The 26,787-nt window shown below is 41.4% G+C and overlaps 1 protein-coding gene across 3 annotated transcripts in view; it reads left to right on the forward strand.

The window, feature by feature from the left end:
• RAB27B (RAB27B, member RAS oncogene family) overlaps positions 1–26,787 on the forward strand; it is a 265,799-nt gene that overhangs the window by 25,836 nt on the left and 213,176 nt on the right. The window contains exon 2 of one of the 3 annotated variants that reach the window (XM_073681086.1): positions 25,316–25,439. The exons of the other annotated variants lie outside the window; for them this stretch is intronic. The gene's annotated coding sequence lies outside the window, so the exon portion shown is untranslated. The remainder of the gene's footprint in view (positions 1–25,315; positions 25,440–26,787) is intronic. 3 annotated transcript variants of the gene reach the window in all.

Raw genomic sequence — 26,787 nt, forward strand, 5'->3', positions numbered from 1 at the left:
TGCTCGGCACTGCTCGATACTCGATTTAGCATCGGGGTGCTCGGTACTGCTTGATACTCGATTTAGCATCGGGGTGCTCGGCACTGCTTGATACTCGATTTAGCATCGGGGTGCTCGGCACTGCTCGATACTCGATTTAGCATCGGGGTGCTCGGCACTGCTCAATACTCGATTTAGCATCGGGGTGCTCGGTACTGCTTGATACTCGATTTAGCATCGGGGTGCTCGGCACTGCTTGATACTCGATTTAGCATCGGGGTGCTCGGCACTGCTCGATACTCGATTTAGCATCGGGGTGCTCGGTACTGCTTGATACTCGATTTAGCATCGGGGTGCTCGGCACTGCTTGATACTCGATTTAGCATCGGGGTGCTCGGCACTGCTTGATACTCGATTTAGCATCGGGGTGCTCGGCACTGCTCGATACTCGATTTAGCATCGGGGTGCTCGGCACTGCTCGATACTCGATTTAGCATCGGGGTGCTCGGTACTGCTTGATACTCGATTTAGCATCGGGGTGCTCGGCACTGCTCGTTACTCGATAGAGTATTGTGGGTGCTCGAGCGCAATGCTTCAGTCTCCAACCTGCATGTTTCATGGCTATTCGACATACACGGTAATGCTGTAGCCATATTGGCTGCTGGCATTACTGTGAATGGCCGGCCATATCGCATCATCGGGTTTTATAAGAGACCCGGTGACGCGATGCTCGGCACACTGTGTTCAGGAAGCAGTTCAGGGAGAGTTGTTGAGAGCGTAGGTTTAACGTAATAAATAAATAATTGAAAAAAACAACGTGGAGTCCCCCCTATTTTTCATAAACAGCCAAGGTAAAGCAGACAGCTGATATTATGAGGCTGGGAAGATCCATGGTTATTGGGCCTTTCCCAGGATAAAAATACAAACCGCACCAGAAGCAGTGCAGCATATTAGATGCGCCAATTCTGGCACTTTGTCCGGCTCTTCCCTATTGCCCTGGTGCAGTGGCAATTGGGGTAATGTTTTTGGGGCTGATGTCAGCTGCTGGCTGACATTAAGAAAATAAAGCTGCACTCTCAAATGTCAAAAATAGCAAATTTGGAAAAGATAAACTGCATTACGGCCATAGAAAATAAATAAATGCTATTTTATGTACATATGGAAAAATGGCAGTATTGCTACAAAAATAACAGAAAAAAAGAGAAGGTACTTAGCACATAAATTGGCCAATTCATGGGAGCCCAATAGCCATTGACAAGGTGTACCTCATTGTTGGGGACCTAACCTGATTATGACACCTCTCCTGAGCTCAAAAGCCTACAATTTATAGGGCAGGAAGGATCCAGCTAATTAAAACAGCCTTAGGCTGATGGGAGTAGGAGTGCACATCTCATGGGGAGTATACTACACACAAAAAACTGACCAGCACATCCAAACCAGTGTGTACAGGTGCAAGCTAACCAAGTCAATAGAACTAAGAAAATAAAGCCGCACTCTGAAATGTCAAAAATAGCAAATTTGGAAATTGGAACTGCATTACTGCCATAGAAAATAGGTAAATGCTATTTTATGTACATATGGAATGTTGGAAAAATGGAACTGCAATATTGCTACAAAAATAACAGCAAAAATGAAGGTACTTAGCTCATAAATTGGCCAATTCATGGGAGCCCAAGAGCCATTGACAAGGTGTACCTCATTGTTTGGATCCTAACCTCAGGCGCAGACAGGCCTGTAGGCCCGAGGCTCCGGGGGACCCATTGCCATTTTGCCCTCCCATTGCCATTTTGCCCTCATCATGTGCGTCAGGCTAGAAGCGATCCCTGCAACTCCGCTGCTTACAGGAGAAAATTGCAGTGGAGTTGCAGGAATCCGTCCTCTGCTTCCTGCCTGGAGCTTTCTCTCTGACCCAGGCGAGCGTGGCTTGATGTCATCAGCATGCAGCGTGCGCCTCTGTCAGAGAGAAAGTTGCTGGCGACAACGATGCTGCAGGGGAACGGACTGAGAGGTGAGTGTTTTTTTTTACCAATACACTGGGGAGAGGTCCAGAACAATGACGATGGTGGTGGGGGAGAATAATTAGGGGGGTGGTGGAGAACAATGATGACTGTGGTTGGGGAGAGGACAATGAGGGTGTGGGAATTGGGATGGGAATAAGGGGGACTTATAATAGACTTATGAACAAGGGGAGGAGGACGTTAGAGCAGGGGATGCGCCAATTCTAGGGCAGCTGCGGGCTGGTATGTTTAGGCTGGGAAGGACCAATATCCATGGACCTTCTCAGCCTAATAATATCAGCCAGCAACTGTCTGATTTACCTTGTCTGGTTATCAAAAATAGGAGGGGCCCCACGTCATTTTTTAATTTATTTATTTACTTCCCAGCAGCGGCCTGGGAGTCAGGTATACATCCACGTGTCTTCCCCATGCTGTTCCCATTCCATTTGAGTGTTGTTTCCAACCATTGTTGATTTCCTCCCTCCCTCCCCCAGCCATTCTGTTACGGTGTGCCAGAAAAATACTCGCGTTTCCCATTGAATTCCATTATACTCGTTACTCAAGTCGAGCGGCTCCGAGCTTCCGACCTGCTTGATTCTCGTAACAAGCTCTTGAGAATTTTAGTTCTCGATCATCATTTATTGCCTCATATTGCATTTTATTGCAATGTTGCAGCGAACGAAAATAAATAATTCTGATGTTGCGATTTTTTTCTTATTATGTTGCTTATCGATCTGGTTAATTTAGTTTATATTTTGATAGATCGGACTTCTATGACCGTAATGATCCCACATGTGTATTTTTTTACTTTTATTACCCTTTTTTGATCCATTAAAAATTATGATTTGAACGTATATATATATTTTTATGTTTTTAAAAACATTTTTTTTTTACTTTTTACTGCAACTTTTAATCTAGTTAGGGTATCATCCGACCGCTTCTGCTATATACAGCAATGCCACAGTACTGCTGTGTATAATGAAAATCACAGTTGTCTATGAACACCGGCCAGAACTGGCCTTCACAGGAGAACTGTCTTGACCGACATGGAGGTCTTCACCAGACCCCATGCCATCATGGCAACTCATCGGCACCCTGTGATCTCATCGCATGCTTCCATAAAAAAGATAGGAGTAGAGTCTGTTCATTGTGTCTTATGTACATGTGTTGTTTCCTGAAACAAGAAGTATGAGTCTAGTACAGCGCAAGTGACCAGTGTGAAAAGTGCAAGATTTCAATTTTTATTTTGAATACAGATTGTGATATGAAAAAAAACATTACCAACAAAAAAACACATTTAAAACAAAAACTTGTTTGTAACAAAAAGTGATTTATTGATGGAGGACATAGATAAAACCAAGAAGAAGACATGATACCAGCACCTCACATGAAGACCATGTTGGCACAGATGGAGGAGCTGATAACCACAGAGTCTCTAGTACCAAGTGGGCACCTTAGGCCATGGTCTCATATCTTCAACAATATTGTTCTCAGATATCTTGTACATTTCTTCTCACAGGAGACATATTTCCTCCATTCTCCAGACCTTCTTCATCACGAGTCTGTGTTGACCTTGTCCTCATTTATCTCTGGTAATTTAATCCTTCCACGCTCTCTACTTTGTGAAATAAACAATCAGACGATAAACAGTTATGAGCTGATTCTACAGAAGTTTTCACCTTGGCTGCTCGAGTCTTCAGCCTTTTGAAGGACTTCATTTTCCTGTCGCCTATAAAGTGCCAACATATTCTGCAGTACTGTACAGAGATTGTCACCGGTACAAGAGCATTGATGGTATCTTATGATGACACATTTGTGTTTCTTTCGTTGTTGCCCCCTTATGCTTGTGTTTTTTTGTTTTTTTTTTAAAGTTGTATGACCGGTGGTTACTGCCAAACATTCCCTGTTTGGGCGCCAAGAAGCTCAGTTTCGGAGACTCTAACACTCACAAAGTCAAGAGGAGCTGGGGTAATGTGATCAAAGCCCACGTTAGTGCAAAGAGCGTCTCTCCCTCTAGAGGACCTGGGATATCTGTATATTAGGTAATGACCCATTGATTTCACTCTTCACCACTCCCCTTCCCGAAATCAGCTCATTTCTGGTGTTCAGACCAGGTAGTTCCATTTTCAAGTGCTTTTCCCACAATTACCTGTCCAGAGAATTGGTTGATAAATGTCAGGTCTCTGGGACGATGGGGATCTCGATAGGTGATAAACATCTAATCTTGGATAACTCCCTTCGGGTCTTAAGGAACCTCTTTAAGGAGTTCTCCCTTCTAAGACAACCCTTTTGTAGCAGAAGACCCAACCAAACCTCCTTCAAATGCTAACAATTCATCTGCAATCCTGGCAGCAGAAAACCCCAGTGATCAGGGAAGGTTTGAGCAGCTGCACTTTTCTCCAACAGCGGCCGCTAAAGGAAAAATGTGGTATTACAATAGTTTAATATGCCAGAGTGGGAACTTCTATTTTCAGCGTCTTTCCTTGGCAGGTAAGTAGTGTACGGAGCAGGGAGCATGCCTCTATGACATTCATACACTTAAAGTGGTTCAGTGTAACCCCTATGGTTCTGGATTTATACCAAAATGTAGACTGCGCTATGTGGTTACCAACTACGACATTCACACATGCTAGGGGAGTATGTTTACCTTAATGACATAAAAGATTTCAATGCAGTCTAATAAACAATAACTTTTTTATATTGAACAAGTTGCGGCAGAAGTTTTAAACTTTTTCTTTGCCATTAATACTAAATATATTTGTGAAATCGACCTTTGTTTTTTTTTATTTTGTGCTTTTGTTTTTGCCGTTGCAGAGACCTTCAGACATTTTGTAAATGATAAAACAATGTCTATTGATATTGATTGTAATAAGTTTTAGTCTGTTCGTTGTTTCGTGCTGATGTTCCCTCTTTTCTTCCCTGGAGGATCACATTATTGTGTTACTACAAATACAAATATATATATTTTTTTATTTAACTTTTCAATATACTTTTATTACTACCGCCACTGCTACTAAGAGCCTAACGTACAATTTGCATGTGTCTGCCCATGCTCCCAGATAGGGCCGTCATCACTGCCTGGTGCACCCGGGCAAGTGCCGGGGTCCTGAGCAAGCGGCACCGTCACGGACACCGGCGCACTATGGGCCCCCCTGTGCTTTAAACTGTTCGCAGTACTCTCCCTATTCCTCCACAGCTCCGATGTCTTCCGCATCTTCTGACTCTGACATCTCACGGCAGAGGGTGCGATGACATCACTACAGCGCCCCCTGCTGAGCAGTCACAGTGCAGAGTGCAGGAAGACGCTGAGGAGACAGGACCTGCGACCAGCAAGGAACGAGGAGAGGTGAGTATTTGATTTATTATTATTTTTATGTATGGAGCATTATATGGGGCTCATACTGTATGGAGCATAATATGGGGCCCATTCTATATGGAGCTATATATGGGGCCCATACGGTACAGATCATTATATGGAGCCCATACTGTATGGAGCAATATATGGGGCCCATACTGTACGAAGCATTATATGGGGCCCATATGGTACGAAGCATTATATGGGGCCCATGCTGTATGGAGCTATATATGGGGCCCATTCTGTATGGAGCTATATATGGGGCCCATTCTGTATGGAGCTATATATGGGGCTCATTGCTCTGTATGGAACAATACATGGGGCCCATTATCAGGGCTATGGGGTCGGTAAGCCAAACCACCGACTCCAACTCCTCAATTTCCCTGACTTCTGACTCCGATTCCACTGCCCTACTGATCGTGTACATAAACTGCAGCCCAGATTCATCTCCACTAAAAGCCGAGATCCTTAGATCAGGAACAGAACCGACATTTATAGGACATTTCATAACTTTCCCAAATTCTTATGAAAACATTTACAGGCGCACATACTGAATTGTACTACTGTACCCAATTTATTATATATTTTAGGAGTTGGAGTCGGTCCATCTTATACCGACTCCAACTCAGATTCCACCAAAATGGACACCGACTCAATGACTCCGACTCCACAGCCCTGCTCTTTATACTGTGTGGAGCAAAATATGGGGTCCATTATTCTGTATGGAGCAATATATGGGGCTCATTATACTGTATGGAAGACAATGTAGTGCCCATAATACTGTATGGAGGACTATGTGGTGTCCATGATACTGTATGGAGGACTATGTAGTGCCCATAATACTGTATGGAAGACTATGTGGGGTCCATAATACTGTATGGAGGACTATGTGATGCCCATGATACTGTATGGAGGACTAAGTGGGGTCCATAATACTGGATGGAGGACTATATGGGGCCCATAATACTGTATGGAGGACTATGTGGTGCCCATAATACTGTATGGAGGACTATGTGGTGCCCATAATACTGTATGGAGGACTATGTAGTGCCCATAATACTGTATGGAGGACTATATGGGGCCCATAATTCTGTATGGAGGACTATGTAGTGCCCATTATTCTGTATGGAGGACTATATGGGGCCCATAATACTGTATGGAGGACTATATGGGGCCCATGATACTGTATGGAGGACTATATGGTGCCCATGATACTGTATGGAGGACAATGTTGGGTCCATAATACTGTATGGAGGACTATACTGTCCGGTATGCACTGTGCGCTGCGAAGATTCACTGCTTTCTGAGCTATTGTAGAATTTACAATAGATATCACTCATGTAATGTAAGAAGTAAGTGAAATTTTGGCATTGTACTATATATATATATTTCTCTGCTGTATCCGTGCATCATGAATCATGGTATGTGTTAAAGGGGCCCACTGAGACTCTTTCGCCCGGGGACCCATGAAATCCCAGAGCCGGCCTTGCTCCCAGAGTGAGGAATAATTTACTAGACATAAGACTGGAAGACCACTTTAAGGTGTAGGTGAAGGTGTATGAGGCTGTTTACCTCTTTACGTGTTCAACATTCATGGCCCAATTAAGGTCTGTGATGTCTGGACCAGCTGCAGGTCTCCTAACTTCAAGTCAACAGCTTTGTAGACATTAAGAGTTTAGTTCAAGAAATCAGTAGCTGACATGGCAAGGTGTAATACTCAGACTGGTAATTTCAGACACATGTATCCAGAGTTCAGTGAATGTTGTAGGGATCCTCACTTTCGGAGGTGGTACACACAGGCACAAAGTCTTTATGGCTAACAGGAATGTTTATTACAGTTTATAAACCTCCAGCAAACAAACAGAAAACAGCCTCTTTTCTAGGAACAGAGTTAGAAAAGAAACAAAACAATCCATATGGCAGTACATTGTCCAGCAATGCCGGCTTACCCTTGTTACAGTTCGGGTCAGTCCTAGTCAGACTCCAGACAAAACTGACCAGCAAGCTTCAGTTATGAAGCAGCTTAGCTGCTCTTTTACATCAGCTGCACCTCCTGGATTGGCGGATGGGAAAGACCAGTCCCGCCCAGCTCTTCCAGTTGTTCCTAAAACCCAGACCCAAAATCCGGATCCATTAAAAAAACCTCTCAACACTATCAGTGCAGGAGTCATCATACCGGGTTTCACATCACTGAGGCTAGCTACCTCTGTGATGCATACCTCCCATCCACCATCTTTCCAGCTGCTTCATTACAATGTGTAACCATAAAATTGCCTATTGTATCAATCAGGTTTTTACACCTCTGTCACTACCGAAAGGACAAGATTCCCCGATCGTAGATGTTTGACCTTTTACACCTGGTGCAAAAATGGCTGCTGCCTGAGACCTGCTCTCCCGCACAGATGGTGGAAGGAGTGCTAATGGACAGATTTATCCACTCACTACCTAAATCCGTGCAAAACCAGGGGGATCCCGAGAACACAGATGACCTAATGAGCCTGGTGGAAACATACTTGGCTGCAGAGCAATCAAGGGAACCTGAGTTCACCTCTGAGTGGCGCCTAAGGTCCCAGGTGGGGTCAGAGCTGAGTTCAAGGGCTACACCTCATCACATTGCCTGTTGGCGGTGTCGTCCCTCGGGTCATCTATCAGCCATTTGTCACTTGACCTCCATATAGTACTGGATGGACTGCAGCATAGGCCGGCATTACTTCTATTTTGCCTACCCTACCTGCATCGCTATTCCTCATCCTGGCGAGAGGCCTTAGGAATGCCAGGTGACTGTGAACGGTGTCCAAGTGACAGGACTGCTGGACTGTGAGTTTAGTGACCCTCGTAGGGGCCACACTTCCACATGTGTTAGTCCCTGGGAAGGGTATAGGTGTCAGGTGTATCCATGGAGATGCCAAGAACTGTCGAAATTGACACAGACTGTGGTTCCGTGTCCCACAAAGTGGAAATGGTCAAAAACTTGTGTCCTGTAATTGTTGGTCAGTTTTGGGATTTGTGGGCAGAGCGGTACCACCTAGTAGCTCGGCTGATAACCAGGTCACAACTGAAGAAACCTTGTCACATGCCACGGCCAAGGAGCTTCTCTTGTCCATATTGGTTGGCGACAAGGAGGAGAAAGCATCTTCTGAAGCTAATATCTCTGAGTTGGAGGTGTCTAGGGGAAACTTTGGAACCGTCCAACTCAGAGACTTCAGTAAAAAAAATACTCTGGGAACAGTAAGGGTGCTAAATGTTGTTCCCCAGGAGCAGGGAATTGGTGTTTGTTTACTCTGTTTGGCTAGGAATAATGGTCATTTATGTCAAGGTTTGGCCCACTGGAACCCTGCTGATACCAGGCACGCACAAACCTGGAGCAGGACCTGTCTGTATCCACAATGGTGAATGATGACCATATTGGTGATCATGCAGCTTTTCCAGTCGCAAATCTAGCTAAATAAAGAAAATACAGTTTTTACAACTAGACAGGAGAGAGGACGACTCAAGGACTTTACTGCTGACTTTTTCCCTTTTTAATCTTTGGGGGAAATGATAGAAGGAGGTTTGCTTCTTGTAATTTTTTCATGCTTTTGTTGATTTTCTGCCGACTGTATGAGTTGGATGCTTTTGTCAGCTGCATTTGTACCTTGTAGCAGCATGAAAGGACTAAGAATGTATTTAATTTTTGCTTTTTTGCTGTTTTTCGGCTCGCAGTGCTCACTCCTATAGAACTACAAAAGACTTTAATACGAGACGGATAACCTGCTGCTTATTGTATTTCTGCTTTCCTTCTCACATGTTTTCTTTTATTCATTAAGCAAAATTTCCAGCAAACCCCCCTCTGGTTCGTAGGAGACTGAAATGAAAAATCAGTGAAAGGATACAAGGGATTGTTAGTCGTCTATCATGTGGAAAATATTCACATATTGTACCTTGCTAATACCTGATTTTGTTTGACAGACTTTACAAAAGTTGTGGATTTGATTGACATTTGCAATATATTCTTGACAGTGAGATTTGAGGGCTAGCACCTCATCACATTAATTATGCAGATGAGTCATGCTGGGACTTCTGTTACGAGAGGGGTAGAGAGAGTACATTGTCCATTTTAGGACATGATCAGATATCAAATTCAATCATCAGAATAATGTCAGTTTGAGGCTAAATACCCGGTCTGAGAACTGACTTTGACATTTGACTTTGATAAGTGACTGACATCTGACTTTGATAAGTGACTTTGACACGTGACTTTTACAACTGATGATGATGATGATGATAATAAAAAGCCACTGTTCACTGCTGGGGCTTGAACCCAAAACTCTGTCTAGAAGCCAGTGTACTTACCATTGAGCTGTACACTCAGTTAAAGAAACCTAGCTGTTCTATTTGGTTATGTGATTTTCAGTGCAAACCTGCCTGAAACTCATAGGGACTTATACACAGACCTACTCCAAGCCAAATTCAAATGATGTGTGACTTTGATGTGTGAGTCTGATATCTGATTTTCTTCACACATCAGAATCAGAATCAGAATGACTTTTAGATACCCTGAGTATTTTCATGGGTATTAAGAGTTTCAGACACGCTGTCTATTTGCATGGTAAATTACATAGCCAAAGTAAATTGGGAGTTTGCAGCCAATTCTTGGGTGGATGGAAAGAAAAATTTACAATAAAGAAATTTTATCCTTAGACCCTTTCCTAAGAAATTATGCAAATGTACAGTCACTTGGAAATAGATATATAGTAAATTAGTGCCTCCCAATTTACTTTGGCTATGTGATATACCATGCAAATAGACAGTGTGTCTGTCATCTTGACGTGTTAAGAAAGAGTTTCAGTCAGAATATCAGATATTAAAAGTAAAACATCCCTGTAGTTTGCGTGCTAACTAAGCATAATTAAAAAAATAATTCTACTGCTCCTGGGATTTGAACCTAGAAGCTGCAGTTTATGAGGCCGATGCTTTACCAGTCAGCCATCGGGTCAAGTGATAATAACTAGCAGTTTTTCTTGGGTTATGGGATTAAGCGTGAAAATACTCAGGGTATTTAAAAGTCATTGTGATTCTGATGTGTAAAGAAAGTCACACATCAAAGTCACACATCATTTGAATTTGGCTTGGAGTAGGTCTGTGTAGAAGTCCCAATAAATTTCAGACTGGTTTGCACTGAAAATCACATAACCAAATAGAACAGCTAGGTTTCTTCATCTGAGTGTATAGCTCAATGGTAGGTAAGTGCACTGGCTTCTAAACATAGAGTTTTGGGTTCAAGCCCCAGCAGCGAACAGTGACTTTTTTTATTATTATTATCAGTTGTAAAAGTCACATGTCAAAGTCACGTCAGTCACATGTCAAAGTCATATATCCAAGTCACTTGTCAGAGTCAGATGTCAAGGTCACTTATCAAAGTCAGTTCTCAGACAGGGTATTTAGCCTCAAACTGACATTATTCTGATGTTTGACTTTGATATTTGATCATGTCCGAAAATGGACACTGTAAGAGAGCTGCTCACATACCGGCCACATAGCTGCTGCAGAGACCCCCACATACTGTTAACATCTGATACATTTTATATATATATATGTATATATTAGTACAGACCAAAAGTTTGGACACACCTTCTCATTTAAAGATTTTTCTGTATTTTCATAACTATGAAAATTGTACATTCACACTGAAGGCATCAAAACTATGAATTAACACATGTGGAATTATATACTTAACAAAAAAGTGTGAAACAACTGAAAATATGTCTTATATTTTAGGTTCTCACTCTTGTGGTAGATCGGCTCACTTGTTTGCACATGGTACACAGGAATACTGTCTCTTTAAATCTTCTGCTGAGCTTATTAAGAGCACTGCATAAACTACAGCAATGTTAGCAAAAACAAACACGGCCTTCCTGGGCTAACAGGAAAAACAAAACATAACCATAACGTATGGCACAGTCCTTGTTGCTACGGGTAACCGCCCGCTTCAGGAACAAAACAACCCAAGGTTTAGCTTTCCTTAACATGAAAACCATAGCTCCAGAGTTTGTCCCTCCAGGCCCTCTCCACACCAAATGCTCTGAAAGGCTGTGTTTTTATCCTCTGAGTTCCTCCCTTTCTACAGGTGTTTAATCACCCTAGCACTAAGATGGCTGATTAACCTCTGTCTATACTTCGTGTGCTAGAACACTTTTTCTATGTTTATATCACCGGAGCTAACAATCTTAGTGTTACACATCTGCTCTCCAGCACTTTGCCAGTGACCTTGTCACAATATATATACTTTGTGTAAATGTGTATATATATAATATATATATATATATACATACACTGCTCAAAAAAATAATCCTAGATCTGAATGAATGAAATATTTTCATTGAATACTTTGTTTTGTAGAAAGTTGAATGTGCTGACAACAAAATCACACAAAATCATCAATGGAAATCAAATTTATTAACCAATGGAGGCATGGATTTGGAGTCACCCCCAAAATTAAAGTGGAAAAACACACTACAGGCTGATCCAACTTTGATGTAAAGTCCTTAAAACAAGTCAAAATGAGGCTCAGTATTGTGTGTGGCCTCCACGTGCCTGTATGACCTCCCTACAACGCCTGGGCATGCTCCTGATGAGGTTGCGGATGGTCTCCTGTGGGATCTCCTCTCAGACCTGGACTAAAGCATCCGCCAACTCCTGGACAGTCTGTGGTGCAACATGACGTTGGTGGATGGAGCGAGACATGATGTCCCAGATGTGCTCAATCGGATTCAGGTCTGGGGAACGGGCGGACCAGTCCATAGGTTCAATGCCTTCAACTTGCAGGAACTGCTGACACACTCCAGTCTCATGAGGTCTGGCATTGTCCTGCATTAGGAGGAACCCAGGGCCAACCGCACCAGCATATGGTCTCACAAGGGGTCTGAGGATCTCATCTCGGTACCTAATGGCAGTCAGGCTACCTCTGGCGAGCACATGGAGTGCTGTGCGACCCTCCAAAGAAATGCCACCCCACACCATTACTGACCCACTGCCAAACCGATCATGCTGAAGGATGTTGCAGGCAGCAGATCGCTCTCCACGGCGTCTCCAGACTGTGTCACGTCTGTCACATGTGCTCAGTGTGAACCTGCTTTCATCTGTGAAGAGCACAGGGCGCCAGTGGTGACTTTGCCAATCCTGGTGTTCTTAGGCAAATGCCAAGTGTCCTGCACGGTGTTGCGCTGTGAGCACAACCCCCATCTGTGGATGTCGGGCCCTCATACCACCCTCATGGAGTCGGTTTCTAACCATTTGTGCCACACATGCACATTTGTGGCCTGCTGGAGGTCATTTTGCAGGGTTCTGGCAGTGCTCCTCCTGTTCCTCCTTGCACAAAGGCAGAGATAGCGGTCCTGCTGCTGGGTTGTTGCCCTCCTAAGGCCCCCTCCACGTCTCCTGGTGTACTGGCCTGTCTCCTGGTAGTGCCTCCAGCCTCTGGACACTATTCTGACAGACACAGCAAACCTTCTTGCCACAGCTCGCATTGGTGTGCCATCCTGGATGAGCTGCACTACCTGAGCAACTTCTGTGGGTTGTAGAGTCCGTCTCATGCTACCATGAGTGTGAAAGCACAGCCAACATTCAAAAGTGACCAAAACATCAGCCAGAAAGCATTGGTACTGAGATGAGGTCTGTGGTCCCCACCTGCAGAACCACTCCTTTATTGAGGGTGTCTTGATAATTTCCATCTATTTTCAATTCCATTTGCACAACAGCATGTGAAATTGATTGTCAATCAGTGTTGCTTCCAAAGTGGACAGTTTGATTTCACAGAAGTTTGATTTACTTGGCGTTATATTCTGTTAAGTGTTCCCTTTATTTTTTTGAGCAGTGTATATTTACACATCTATATGTATATTTGGTCCGTGTTATTTTTCACCTTGTTTGGTGGGTCCTTGATGCCTTGTTCTGGATGAGTTATAATGTGGCACGGATAGATCACTTTGGTGCAGCAGGGAGACTCTGATGGAACAATGGAAACTGCAGTGGCACAACAGCAACAGTTGTAGCAACAGGAGAAAAGGAGACTCAGGGATGAGAAAACGGTGAAACAGAGCTGAGTTTGTCACAGAAAGAGATGTAGAGCTGAAAGTTTTTTTGGCAGTATTGACTCAAGAATAACAGCCAAGTTTGTCACAGATTGCAATGCTGAGATAGCTGATCTACAGCAGAGTTGACTAAGCAATAGTAGAGTTTAGTTTGTCGCAGAGTTCGATGCAGAGCTGGCAGCAGTGCTGAGTGAACAATAGTAGAGCTTAGTTTGTCACAGAGTTAAATGCAGAGCTGGCAGCATCATGGCAGAGATGACTCCACAATAGAAGAGCTGAATTTGTCATAGCATCCAATGAAGAGCTGGTAGCAGGATAAATGAGTTGACTCAGCGATAGCACTTTGGGACGCTGTCTGCAATAGTAGCAAATGCTAGCTACCTGCATTATCAGAAGGCATCTTGCCACTAGAGCCATTCTAAATAGCGTGGGAGAGTGATGCCCCAGAACCACGTCAGTTTGCCATGGCAATCCTGCCGTAAAGGAGACAAAAGTGAGTCAGTGGATGCAGATGGAGGGTGAAACACTCGATACATAGAACAGTTTTTGTTTTTTTATATTAGTTTTATCGAGATGCTGATTGATAAAAAGATGTCCTACTTTAGTCGAGTATTTATTCTTGCATTTGTGTTCATTTTTTTAGATGCTCTGTCAGGAGAGGTTTATGCTATATGTGTCTTTATGGCCACCCGATGGCTGTGATGTGAATTGCTGCCAATAAAGGGTTTCGATGTCATGTCGTGATAATATGTCATGAGAAATTAGAGCCCTTAATGAAATTTGCAGCAAGATAAGGGCAGACACATCTGTTTGGGATCTCGTAGCTTATTGCGCCTCTTTGCCTATAGAATAAACGATAGAAAATGTAATAATATCCAGGACTCTAGTGATTTTCATCAGCCGTCTTGTTGACTTTCCATGTTGCCCTCTTTCCGTGTGCGGGTTGGATGGGAATGACAGCGTGGTGAGAGGAAAGGTGATTTTTCAGCAAATACTGAGCGCCTGTCAGCAGACATGATGAATGCGGAGACTTGGCGAGCCAGACCAGCGTGTGTGTTTGTAAGCACCACAATCTCATTACTGAGCCCCCGACTCCAGCCCCAATTGCTTGCAGTAGCCAGACACTTAAAATTCCCATGCATGTGATAGGAAATCAATACAATAATACTCTGAGGATTCATTAGACAATAAGTGCTTTCAGCGCAGGGAGCCCGGCCGTTCACACATGTATTTTTTCTTATATTTGACAAGTATGGAGTAATGTTAAGTTCATGACTTTCATATTGGTCTGGAAAATGATTGACCCAGAACCCAAGAAAAAATGTCTGCCCTCCGGCCGCCTCTGATCCTGCAAATTGTTTCTTGAGCAGTGAGGTGACCATAGGGCTGGACTCTATAACACCGGTGGAGGCGAACTAAATGTTTAGGGCCACGTTATGACTCTGGGGTCTATTCGTACTTGCCAGCTGTACTGGAACATCCAGGAGGCTTCCAAAACAGTTGGTAATTCATGTGGGCACCTCTAAGGGTATGTTCCTACTTAGCATTTTTGCTGCGTTTTTTTTCTGCATGAAATAAGAAAAAGTATAGGTAGGAGAAATTCTGCACACATTACGCATGTTTTTTTATGCGTTTTTTATAGATTTTTATTTTTAGCCATTTTCTCTCTCTTTCTCCTCGGCATGATCCAATAGCCTCCTATCTTAAAAATGCAGCAAGCATGAAAAATGCATGTAAACTTTCAACTGTGTTTTTAGTGTGTCTTTTTTTTTTTTTTTAAATGCAATTACTATGAAAGAATTGACATGATGCATTTTGAAAAAAAAAAAGAAAAGTACCGTAAGTCAAAAAGCGCAGCAAAAAATTATGTAACATGGATTTGAGATTTAAGACCTCTCATTTATTTTACTGCTACTGTAAAATGCTGCAGAAAAAAAAACACATCAGATATGCTACATGTGAACAAACCCTAAAACCATCTGGAAGAAGTGCTTCAGAAAAGTTTTTCGTGTGCGGCACCAGGATACTCTGACCTCAGACAGGCATTTAAGGTTTGGGACAATGGGATGCTGATGGAGGTGTTTATGGGTTTCAACCCATTAGGTAAATGCTTGTACATGTAGATCAGCTGTCTGCTTAGTCTTTGCTGGTTGTTAAAAATAGGGGGGACCCCACTTATTTTTTTGGGTCCCCCCTTTTTAATAACCAGTAAAGGCTAAGCAGACAGTTGTGAGCTGATATTAATAGGCCGGGAAGCTCCATGGTTATTGGCTCCTTCCCAGATTAATAAGACTAGCTCATAGAAGTCTGCTTTCCCTTAGCTGGTTATTAAAAAATAGGGAGGGCCCCACACCATTTTTTTTAAATTAATTATTTAATAGGTTAAACAAGGCTAAACATGTGGCACTAAAGGGTGTCGGCTTGTAACATTAAATACTACAGGACATCTATCCTATTTATTCTATCTATTCTATCTATCTATTTTATTTATATCTGTATGTAAGATTGCTTTATTAGTTTGTAAACTAGCTTTAAATTACATAGAGAATTATAAAATGTAAAAGCTGATGTTAAAAACGCATTGCATACACATGTCATACGGGTACTAGTTGAGAAAAATCGCATTGTGCTTGCATGACACTTGTCCTACTTTTCTGGATCAACATCAGACCGATTTCTTTTTTATACGCTGGGACTCCAGCCTTAGGCACGGCAGATGTCGGCTGTGTTATACATCCTGCACCTGTTTTTATCAGCAGTGATTGGAGCAGGCTTTGATCAGTGCTGTTTAACTCTTTAAATGCCATTTAAATTGTGCAATTCCATTGGTGGGCCAAGTCAAGCACCAAGGTTGTAAAATCTGTAACGAGCCATGGGGCAATCATAATATTGGGCCTTAGCGCTCCATCAGGCACCAGAGCTGACCGACGTCTGCACCGCCTGTAGATGTTCTCCTGGATGAGAGCATGGTGGGGCTCATGGCCGCCCTGCTGTGCAGGGATCTATAGCCAATCACATTTACTTGGGGCACTGCTGTTCGTGGAAAAAAAAGAGTTAAGGGGACATATTGCTACAGTTGCATCGTAGCCCCTCCATTCTCCAGAAGGATGGGGGTCTCAGAGGTCGGACCACCACAGGTCATAAAGTGATGGTATCTCCTAGCAATGACTGTTTCCATATGGAAAATGAACCTCTCTACCCGGGGTGACATTTCATTGCGTCGCTGTCATGCCGCAGCGGGAGGGGGGTGGGGGTTGTGATCCTGCCAGATATTTTTTAATCAAATCTAGTTCACCTGATCTCTGGTATTAATACAGAATAAGGAAATGTTACAGGAGAGCAGACGGGAAGTCTACGCTTCTATTACCGGCTGCCATCGCCATAGCAACACATGACTATACTGTGTGCTAAGTGATGTAAGAAAATAATCGCAAGCGGCAGATAGATCCTGTCATGTAATAAGTCATATAGGGCAGGAATTGGAGACTGAAGGCCACTGGAGCACGCTGTAGCTGTAGCTGTGATTCTATGACATATGGCGCTGTTAGTGTCAGTGATTACATATACAGCGTTGCTATAGAAAGACATGGGGAAATTTATCAAAATGTGTCGCTCCTAGCAACCAATCACAGCACAGCTTTCACCTCTCCATAACAACTTCAGAAATGAAAGCTGTGCTGTGATTGGTTGCTATGGGCAACATAGACCTTTTTCCTGTTGACAGTTTTGACAAGTTTGCCTCTGGCTTAAACCCTTTAGTAACATTCACTGATTCACTGTATATGTGTGGTAGATGTGCAAGCTACCCACTTCATAAAGTGCGGGTGCCGGCTGTGTCACGCAGCAGGCATCCCAGGGTAACTAGGTAGCTAGAAGGCTTCAACGTGGTGGCCGTCAGTCCTGATAGCCATGGACCTCCCAGGTGACTTGATCGCAGGGTGCCAATGGGTTGCCGTGGTTGCTGGGGGCCTAATGTGGATGATCTTTATAGGAGTCCGTCAAATTCACATTACTACAATTTTACAATGTATTATACAGGTGATTAAGTAATCGCAGGTCAAGTCCCCTAAGAGAACTGTAAAAAAAAAAGTTGCAAAACATTAAAAGAAAATTATATATGCGTGTGTGTGTGTGTATGTATGTATATGTGTATATATATATATAATATATATATATATATATATATATATATATATATATATATATATATATATATATATATATATATATAATATGCGGTATATACAGTACAGACCAAAAGTTTGGACACACCTTCTCATTTAAAGATTTTTCTGTATTTTCATGACTATGAAAATTGTACATTCACACTGAAGGCATCAAAACTATGAATTAACACATGTGGAATTATATACTTAACAAAAAAGTGTGAAACAACTGAAAATAGGTCTTATATTCTAGGTTCTTCAAAGTAGCCACCTTTTGCTTTGATGACTGCTTTGCACACTCTTGGCATTCTCTTGATGAGCTTCAAGAGGTAGTCACCGGAAATAGTCTTCCAACAATCTTGAAGGAGTTCCCAGAGATGCTTAGCACTTGTTGGACCTTTTGCCTTCACTCTGCGGTCCAGCTCACCCCAAACCATCTCGATTGGGTTCAGGTCTGGTGACTGTGGAGGCCAGGTCATCTGGCGTAGCACCCCATCACTCTCCTTCTTGGTCAAATAGCCATTACACAGTCTGGAGGTGTGTTTGGGGTCATTGTCCTGTTGAAAAATAAATGATGGTCCAACTAAACACAAACCGAATGGAATAGCATGCCACTGCAAGATGCTGTGGTAGCCATGCTGGTTCAGTATGCCTTCAATTTTGAATAAATCCCCAACAGTGTTACCAGCAAAGCACCCCCACACCATCACACCTCCTCCTCCATGCTTCACGGTGGGAACCAGGCATGTAGAGTCCATCCGTTCACCTTTTCTGCGTCGCACAAAGACACGGTGGTTGGAACCAAAGATCTCAAATTTGGACTCATCAGACCAAAGCACAGATTTGCACTGGTCTAATGTCCATTCCTTGTGTTCTTTAGCCCAAACAAGTCACTTCTGCTTGTTGCCTGTACTTAGCAGTGGTTTCCTAGCAGCTATTTTACCATGAAGGCCTGCTGCACAAAGTCTCCTCTTAACAGTTGTTGTAGAGATGTGTCTGCTGCTAGAACTCTGTGTGGCAATGACCGGGTGTCTAATCTGAGCTGCTGTTAACCTGCGATTTCTGAGGCTGGTGACTCGAATAAACTTATCCTCAGAAGTAGAGGTGACTCTTGGTCTTCCTTTCCTGGGGTGGTCCTCATGTGAGCCAGTTTCTTTGTAGCGCTTGATGGTTTTTGCAACTGCACTTGGGGACACTTTTAAAGTTTTCCCAATTTTTTTGCACTGACTGATCTTCATTTCTTAAAGTAAAGATGGCCACTCGTTTTTCTTTACTTACAGTAGCTGCTTTTTTTCTTGCCATAATACAAATTCTAACAGTCTATTCAGTAGGACTATCAGCTGTGTTTCCACCAGACTTTTTCACAACACAACTGATGGTCCCAACCCCATTTATAAGGCAAGAAATCCCAGTCATCAAAGCAAAAGGTGGCTACTTTGAAGAACCTGGAATATAAGACATATTTTCAGTTGTTTCACACTTTTTTAAGTATATAATTCCACATGTGTTAATTAATAGTTTTGATGCCTTCAGTGTGAATGTACAATTTTCATAGTCATGAAAATACAGAAAAATCTTTAAATGTGAAGGTGTGTCCAAACTTTTGGTCTGTACTGTGTGTGTATATATATATATATATATATGTATATATATATATAATATACTGTATATACAGTACAGACCAAAAGTTTGGACACACCTTCACATTTAAAGATTTTTCTGTATTTTCATGACTATGAAAATTGTACATTCACACTGAAGGCATCAAAACTATGAATTAACACATGTGGAATTATATACTTAACAAAAAAGTGTGAAACAACTGAAAATATGTCTTATATTCTAGGTTCTTCAAAGTAGCCACCTTTTGCTTTGATGACTGCTTTGCACACTCTTTGCATTCTCTTGATGAGAAAAAAATCTTTAAATGAGAAGGTGTGTCCAAACTTTTGGTCTGTACTGTATATATACAGTACAGACCAAATACATATACATGTATAAAAGGGGAATATAAAAAAAATTAACATACTTGCTATTACCACATGCAAAATTGTCCATGCTAATAAAAGATCTAAATATTTATTTCATGCAATGAGCTCTGAAACAAAGAAATATTAAATGGCACAATCTTTGTTTTTCGGTCATCTCACCTCTCCCCTAAAGAAAAGGAGCAGAAAAAGATCAGAAAATCATATTGACCTCTTATGGTACTAGCAAAATGACAGTTCACTCCGCAAAAAAAGAAAATACAAAAAAGAAGCACTGATACAACTCAAAAATAAAAAAGTTATAGCTCTCAGAATATGGTGACTGTGGCTAAATTTGTTTTTGAGGTTTTTTTTTTGTTTTTTTTTAAAGAGGTTTTCTCAAGTTGAAGTTGTTTCTTCAGAACATTCCTCTGCTTCCCAGCTTTTGGCTTTTTGAGAGGCAGTGCACTCCTGAAAATTGACCGTTCAGACGAGTATCGTGGTCGGGTCACTGGTGCAAACTGTGCTGTCTCCGATGTTGATCCAGAACAGTAGGATGAGTGTCATGCGAGTACAATGCAATTTTTCTCAACTAGCATCCCTATGTCATTCGTATGCAATCTTATAATAAACAATCTTATTTACAGATATAGATTAAATAGAATATATAGATATCCTTTAGACATATCATTTCACAAGCTCCCTTCATATAATAAACTTTCACCCTTTAGTGCTTTTCATGTAGCACTAAAGTGTGTTTAGTCTTATTTAACCTATTTAAATAAATAATTTAAAAGCGATGACATGGGTCCCCCCTATTTTCATAACCAGCCAAGGTAAGGCAGACAGCTGCGGGCTTATATTATCAGGCAGGGAAGGTCCCTGGTTATTGGGCCCTTCGCACATGAGACACGACCAGGAGTGACCTATGATTGTAATACAGAATCAAATCTGCCGACTCCTGCGACACCCTGTGGCTCTGACCAGCGGTGACATCCGTAACTACACCGCTCATCAGAGTTGCCGAGTCACGCCGGCGACCAATAACCAGGGACCTTCCCAGTCTGATAATATAAGCCCACAGCTGTCTACTTTACCTTGGCTGGTTATCAAAATAGGGGGGACCCAATGTCATTTTTTTTATTTCTTTTTCTTAATAGGTCAAGTAAGCATAAAAACATGAAGGGCACTAAAGGGTGCTAGTTTATTATATGTAGGGGGCTTGTGACATTATATATCTACAGGACATCTATCCTATCTATTCTCTGTTTCTATCTATTCTATTCTGACGGTTTGGCCTGTTTATTTACTGTACTTGGCTGATGAAATCTCGGGTTTCCTATGTGATGTGTGTGCGTAAAAATCAGGTGGCGCATGCATAGTCTATGGGCCATGGGATTTTTTTCTTGCACCCATGAACTTGCATTGGTGAGTGCGATCCGATTCTCGCAGACAATCGCAAAATGCTGCAATTTTTTTCCTCAGTCCAATTAGAGCTGAGGAAAAACTCGCAGATGAGCACTGACTCATTTATTAACATTGGTCAGAGCGCAATGCCATGTTCTGTTCTTGAGAACCGAGATAATTTGCAAAGATTCTTGTTTTTACAAACACTTCCAAATTCATCCATTTATAAACTTAAGCTTAACCCTATTAGTAGTAAAACAAAAAAAAACCATTAAATTTGCTATCACTATAACTGAACATACCCAAAAACAGAATTACCATTTTACCGCAAAGTGAATTGTGTATGTCGCAATTGCTGTATTTTAGAGGTTTTATTTTCAGTTGCATCCCGTTTTGGATTTTGTTTTCCATTTTTCAGTATATGATATGGTAAAATACAGATTGTAATTCAAAGCCCCCATATGGCTATGTCAACATAAAAAAAGTTATGCCTCTTTGAAGAAGAGAAGAATAAAATTAAAATGAAAAATTACCCAGCCCTTAAAAGGGTATTTACAAGTTTGAAAGTTATCCCTTATGTGTAGTATAGGGGATCATTTCCCAATCGTTGGGTTTTCAACCACTGGGACCCCACTGATCTAGAGTGTGAATGGAGCTGAGGACAATCATGTGCCGTGCCACTACATTCCTTCTTACGGGAATGCGGAAGACCAGACGAGCTGAGTGCTCGGTTACGTCCGGTGGTCCCATTGAGAACGAAAGGAGCGGCAGGGCAAATAATCGACCTCCACTCCCTTTACAGGGGACTCTCTTCAGGACCTAGGTTCTCAAGATCAGTGGAGGTTCCTCCGATGGATGGAGGGTAGCTTTAAAACTTGAGTATACCCGTTTAGGGGGATACTAACCCTTGTTTTCTTTTGTTGGACAGCTCCTTTAGTCTAGTGCATGCTAGTCCATGTCTTTGAAGCTTTAAAATGGAGTTGCGACTATAACATCTTCCACTTTTCTGGGATGAGTGGTGTTATGTGTTAAAGATGATCATGAACGGGTTCTGTGAAGCCCCTCTGGTTCCTTCACCAAACTCATCAACACATGCCTTTATGGGGATTGATCTGTGCCCAGGAGTAAGGCCATGTGGAACAGGATAGCACCTTTCCCTGAACTTTTCCCAAAAGGTAAAACCCAGCAATTGTGAACAATGTCTTTTTAGGCTGTAATATTAACCCCGTATTTTCAGAACCCATTTTAGTTTTTGTACTTTCATTTCTTTCCTCACTTTTTACGCAAAATGATTTTTCCATTAACATAGCCATACGAGGGCTCGTTATTTGCTGGAAGAGTTGTTTTAAATTGCACCATTTATTTTACCTATGATGTACTGGAAAACGGGAAAAAAAATCCAAGTGGAATGGTAAAAATAATACAATACTGCTGTTATTTAACCCCTTCACGGCCTAGGTACTTCATAGGTCGTCTCCCAGCAAGTGATGCGGGCTCCAGCGCTGAGCCTGCATCTTTTTCGGCACATGACAGCTGATCTGATTAGCTGTAATGTGCCCCTAATCGCGATCTACCCGCGGCTGTTAACATGTTAAATGCGGCTGTCAATCTCTAATAGCAGCATTTAACTCGAGCACGCCGGAAGAGTATCACAAACCCCGCCCATCGGCGCTCCTGTGACATGATTGCGGGGCGCCGATGGGTTGGCATAATAACCCTGGGGTCTGCAGGAGACCACCGTGCTTGTCATTGCAGATCTACTATCCTGTTCATAGTAGATGATAATTTTTTGGAAGATTTTTTGGAAAATAGGAGATGGAGATGATGATTTTTTTTCAGAAGATCACAGATTCAGGTCTCCTAAGGGGACTACTAAAGCAAGTAAAAAGTAGAAAAAAATGTTTTTAGAAATATTAGAAAAATGAAAAAAAATCACCCCCCTTTTGCACCATTCAAAATAAAAAAAATCCAAAAATACAGATATTTGGTATCACTGCGTTCATAAATGTCCGATATAACAAATTATAAACTGAATTAATTTAATCGATAATCAGTATAACCAGAAAAAAAGATCAAAACTCCAGAACTAAGTTGTTTTGGTAGCCACAATATTGCAGTAAAATGCACTAAGAGGCGATCAAAACATTGTATCTACCCCAAAATTGTATCAATAAAAATGTCAGCTCGGCGTAAAAAAAATAAGCCCTCACCCAGCCCCAGATCCTGAAAAATGTAGACGGTACGGGCCTTGGAAAATGACGCCATTTTTATTTTTATATTGTTTTTTTTTTCACCACTTAAATAAAAAAGAAACTATACATGTTTGGTAACAGCGAACTCGTAATGACCTGAAGAATCATAATGGCAGGTCAGTTTTAGCATTTAATGAATATGGTGAAAAAAATTCCCAAAAAACAATTGTGAATTTGCACTTTTTTTTCAATTTCACCTCATTTGGAATTTTTTTCCCGTTTTCCAGTACACAATATGGTAAAATCAATGGTGACGTTCAAAAGTACAACTGGTCCTGCAAAAAGCCCTCACATGACCATATTGACAGAAAAATAAAAAAGTTATGGCTCTGGGAAGAAAGGGAGCAAAAAATGAAACCTGCAAAAATGGGAAATCCCAGGGTCGTGAAGGGGTTAAGCTACAGGCTAATGACTAAAATGGCTAAGATGACTAAGTACCAGGCCGGTACGATTACAGAGGTGTAAAACTTGTATATATTTTTTATTTTTAATATATATTTTAGTGGTTAAAAAAAAACAGAACTTTAAAAAAAAAATTTTGTGTCCCCATATACTGAGCCCCATAACTATTTTATTTTTCCACCGATGGAGCTGGATGATGGCTTGTTTTTTTGCACACACTGAGCTATACAGGTTCTGGTACAATTTTCCGGTACATACAGCATTTTTAATTGCTTTTTGTAAAACTTTTTGGGTGGAGGTTCGGCAACCAAACATTAGCATTTTTTTTTTCTGTTTAATGTACTGGTGACATATTTTAATTGGACGGACTTTATGGATTTGGTTCTTCCAAATATGTTTCTTTTTACTTTTCAATTAGGAAAAGCGTGACAATTTAAAATGTTGTATATTTTTTAATAATTCCAAAAAAGATATCCTTAATTTTACTTAACTTTTTAGTTTCACTAGGGAACTTTAAAATTGTAGCGATAGTTGATTGCTTGTACTATTAGTGGAATATTGCTGTATATATATAGTAGAAATGATATTCTATGGAGCCCAACTTGTACTACAAAGATGATGGTTAAATGGGCCTTCAGTAGGAGTCGGACCCTGGCTGCCATAGCAGAGGATTATGGGGGACTATTGGTACGAGAATAGACACATCACACAATCGCTCCACTTTAATGCCGTTGTTATTGATTGAGCGGTATTTATGAGGATAACAGCAGTGATCTGAGCTAGATCCGGTCGCTGCTGTTAGAGGCTGTTGTTGGCTGTATAGACAGCCAACAATTGATCGTCTCCTGAACCCACGCGCCTGCACTAGACATAGGAAGTACAAGTATGTGCTATGTTGAGAAGAGGTCATGTCACTAGGTTTTCCAAATATAAACTACAACCACCACCTTTACCTCCTCATTTGCCGCAGTCTGTATATAAGTCTGCAGCCCCCTCTGCAGATCACAAAACAAAATTCCATTTATAATCTCCCTATACTGCACGGTCCGGTCCAATGGGCAGCGTTGATTTTGAGTGGGCACCTCCTCTATCCCCACATCCAGAGTGAAGTATGCCTGCACAGGAACATGATTGGGGGCACTGTATGGATGACGTAGGACCCCTCATCCACATGAAGCAGGGCACGAAGGACGGTGATTGTGGAGGCGCTGAAGCAAGAACAGTGACGCCCATCGGACCAGACTGCGCCGTATTGGGTGGATTATAAACTGTATTTTTCGGGATCTTCAGAGGGGATTGGGCACTTATATACAGCTTGCTAGACTGTTGTAAAAAAAGCATTAAAGGGGGCGGCCTTAGTTTATATTGGTGACAGGTTCCCTTTAAAGTCATGGAGTTCTTCAGTACGACCCTTAACTGCTGCCAATGATTGTCTATGGAGATTATACGGCTGAGTGACTAATTTTAGGCGCAATGACTGTGGCTGTAACACCGGAACTCTGTAATTAGATGGGTTCACATACTTTTTCTAATGTTTTAAAGCTCAGATATTTGTTTATTTGAATAATCCAGAAGAAAAGGAAGTGAATTTGGCTCCTTCAATAAAAATGTAAATTACGTCTGCGATGAAAAAGTACATCATTAGTTTCCCAGGACGGAGACGCAATGATTTTTCTGCTCGATGGTTTAATTCCAGACACCAATCACTGCTCCATTGTCAGATTCTTCCTAGAACAAGACAATCCCCGGAGCAGCAGACAGAACTCGAGCTGCGTTCATATGAAAAGCATTGTTGTCATCCGTGGTTCTCGGCGCTGTAGATCATCGGCAAGTAAAAGCGGCAAGGTAACGTTTTACGCAAAGGTTTGCACAGAGGGGGTTTGTAATTCAGAGCTGAATTTGTAATTTTTTTTTTTATGTTGTTGCATATGCATTTTATCCATTGTTTTTCGTTTTTTATTCCCTTCCCGCCGAGACCAATTTTTGAACTATCGTTTTTTTTCCCCATGATTTATAATTTTTTTTTTTTTCCATCGACTTGTTTTTTGACAAGTAGTTTTGATTGACACAATTCATTTTACCATATAATGTACTGTAAAATTGCAAGAAAATTCCAAGCGTCTGGGAATGCTAAAAAAAAAATATTTTTTTTTTCGGGTTCTCTTTTTACAGTGTACATTGTGCGAGAAAAATTATTTGTTTATGTGACTCTTGATGTCTGTCCCATTTAGGCAATAGAAGACTTGTATAGTGTTTTTTTTTTATTTAAGTGGTGAAAAAGAGTTCAGAAATTTGTAAAAAAAAAAAAAAAATGAAAAAAATAAATTACCGTAGTTTGTGTCGCCATTTTCTGAGACCCAATGTGTTTTAATGTGGATCTGTCTGGGATCTTGTTTTTTTAGGTTAAGCTGTATTTTTTTAACCATTTTGTTGTACATATGCTGTTTTTGATTGCTATTCATTACATTTTTTTAGGGAGGCGCTGCGACCATAAAATGGCAATTTTGGGATTTGATGTTTTTGTTTTGTTTTATAGCATTTACTTTACTGGTCTATTTTATATTTTGATAGGTTGGACTTTTGTGAATGTGGGAGGCAATACCAAATATTTTTATTTTTAAATGGAGTAATTGGGTAGTTAAAAAAAAAATGTTTCATATTTTTTTTCTTAGTCCCCTAAGGGAAGCTGTGATCACTTTTTCTATTTACTGATAAACTTCACCATTGTTGTATATGGTACAAATAGCTATGTCTGATGAAGACCAACCATACGCTGCTGGGCTTCAGAGGAGTAGCAACATGGACTGCTGTTGTGACACCTTACAATCATGTCTCTGGGAGGCCGAACCGATTTGCCAGCGGGATGGCATGACTGAAGTATGTAATTGACTGCAGCATTTAAAGGATTATAGGCAGATGCCAGCAGTATAACACAGCCATCTCCTGAGCCTGCTCCATACACCCGCATTGCATCCAATATATGATATGATAGTAGTATGTAATGAATCTGAAAGGAGTAAAAAGAGAAGTTTCATTAAGAAAATCCTTCCCCAATAGTCCAGGAAGCTAAGACATTGGAACTGTTTGATGGAGTAACATTGTATTTATCTATAACATGTAAGGAACATAACTGTGGTTATTAAAGATGGTTTCCTTTTTCTTCTAGCTAAATGATGTGACCACAATGTTGGTC

Source organism: Phyllobates terribilis, unplaced genomic scaffold, assembly GCF_046119375.1.
Source record: "Phyllobates terribilis strain yellow unplaced genomic scaffold, ASM4611937v1 Scaffold_1__5_contigs__length_1240528914, whole genome shotgun sequence".
Taxonomy (NCBI): domain Eukaryota; kingdom Metazoa; phylum Chordata; class Amphibia; order Anura; family Dendrobatidae; genus Phyllobates; species Phyllobates terribilis.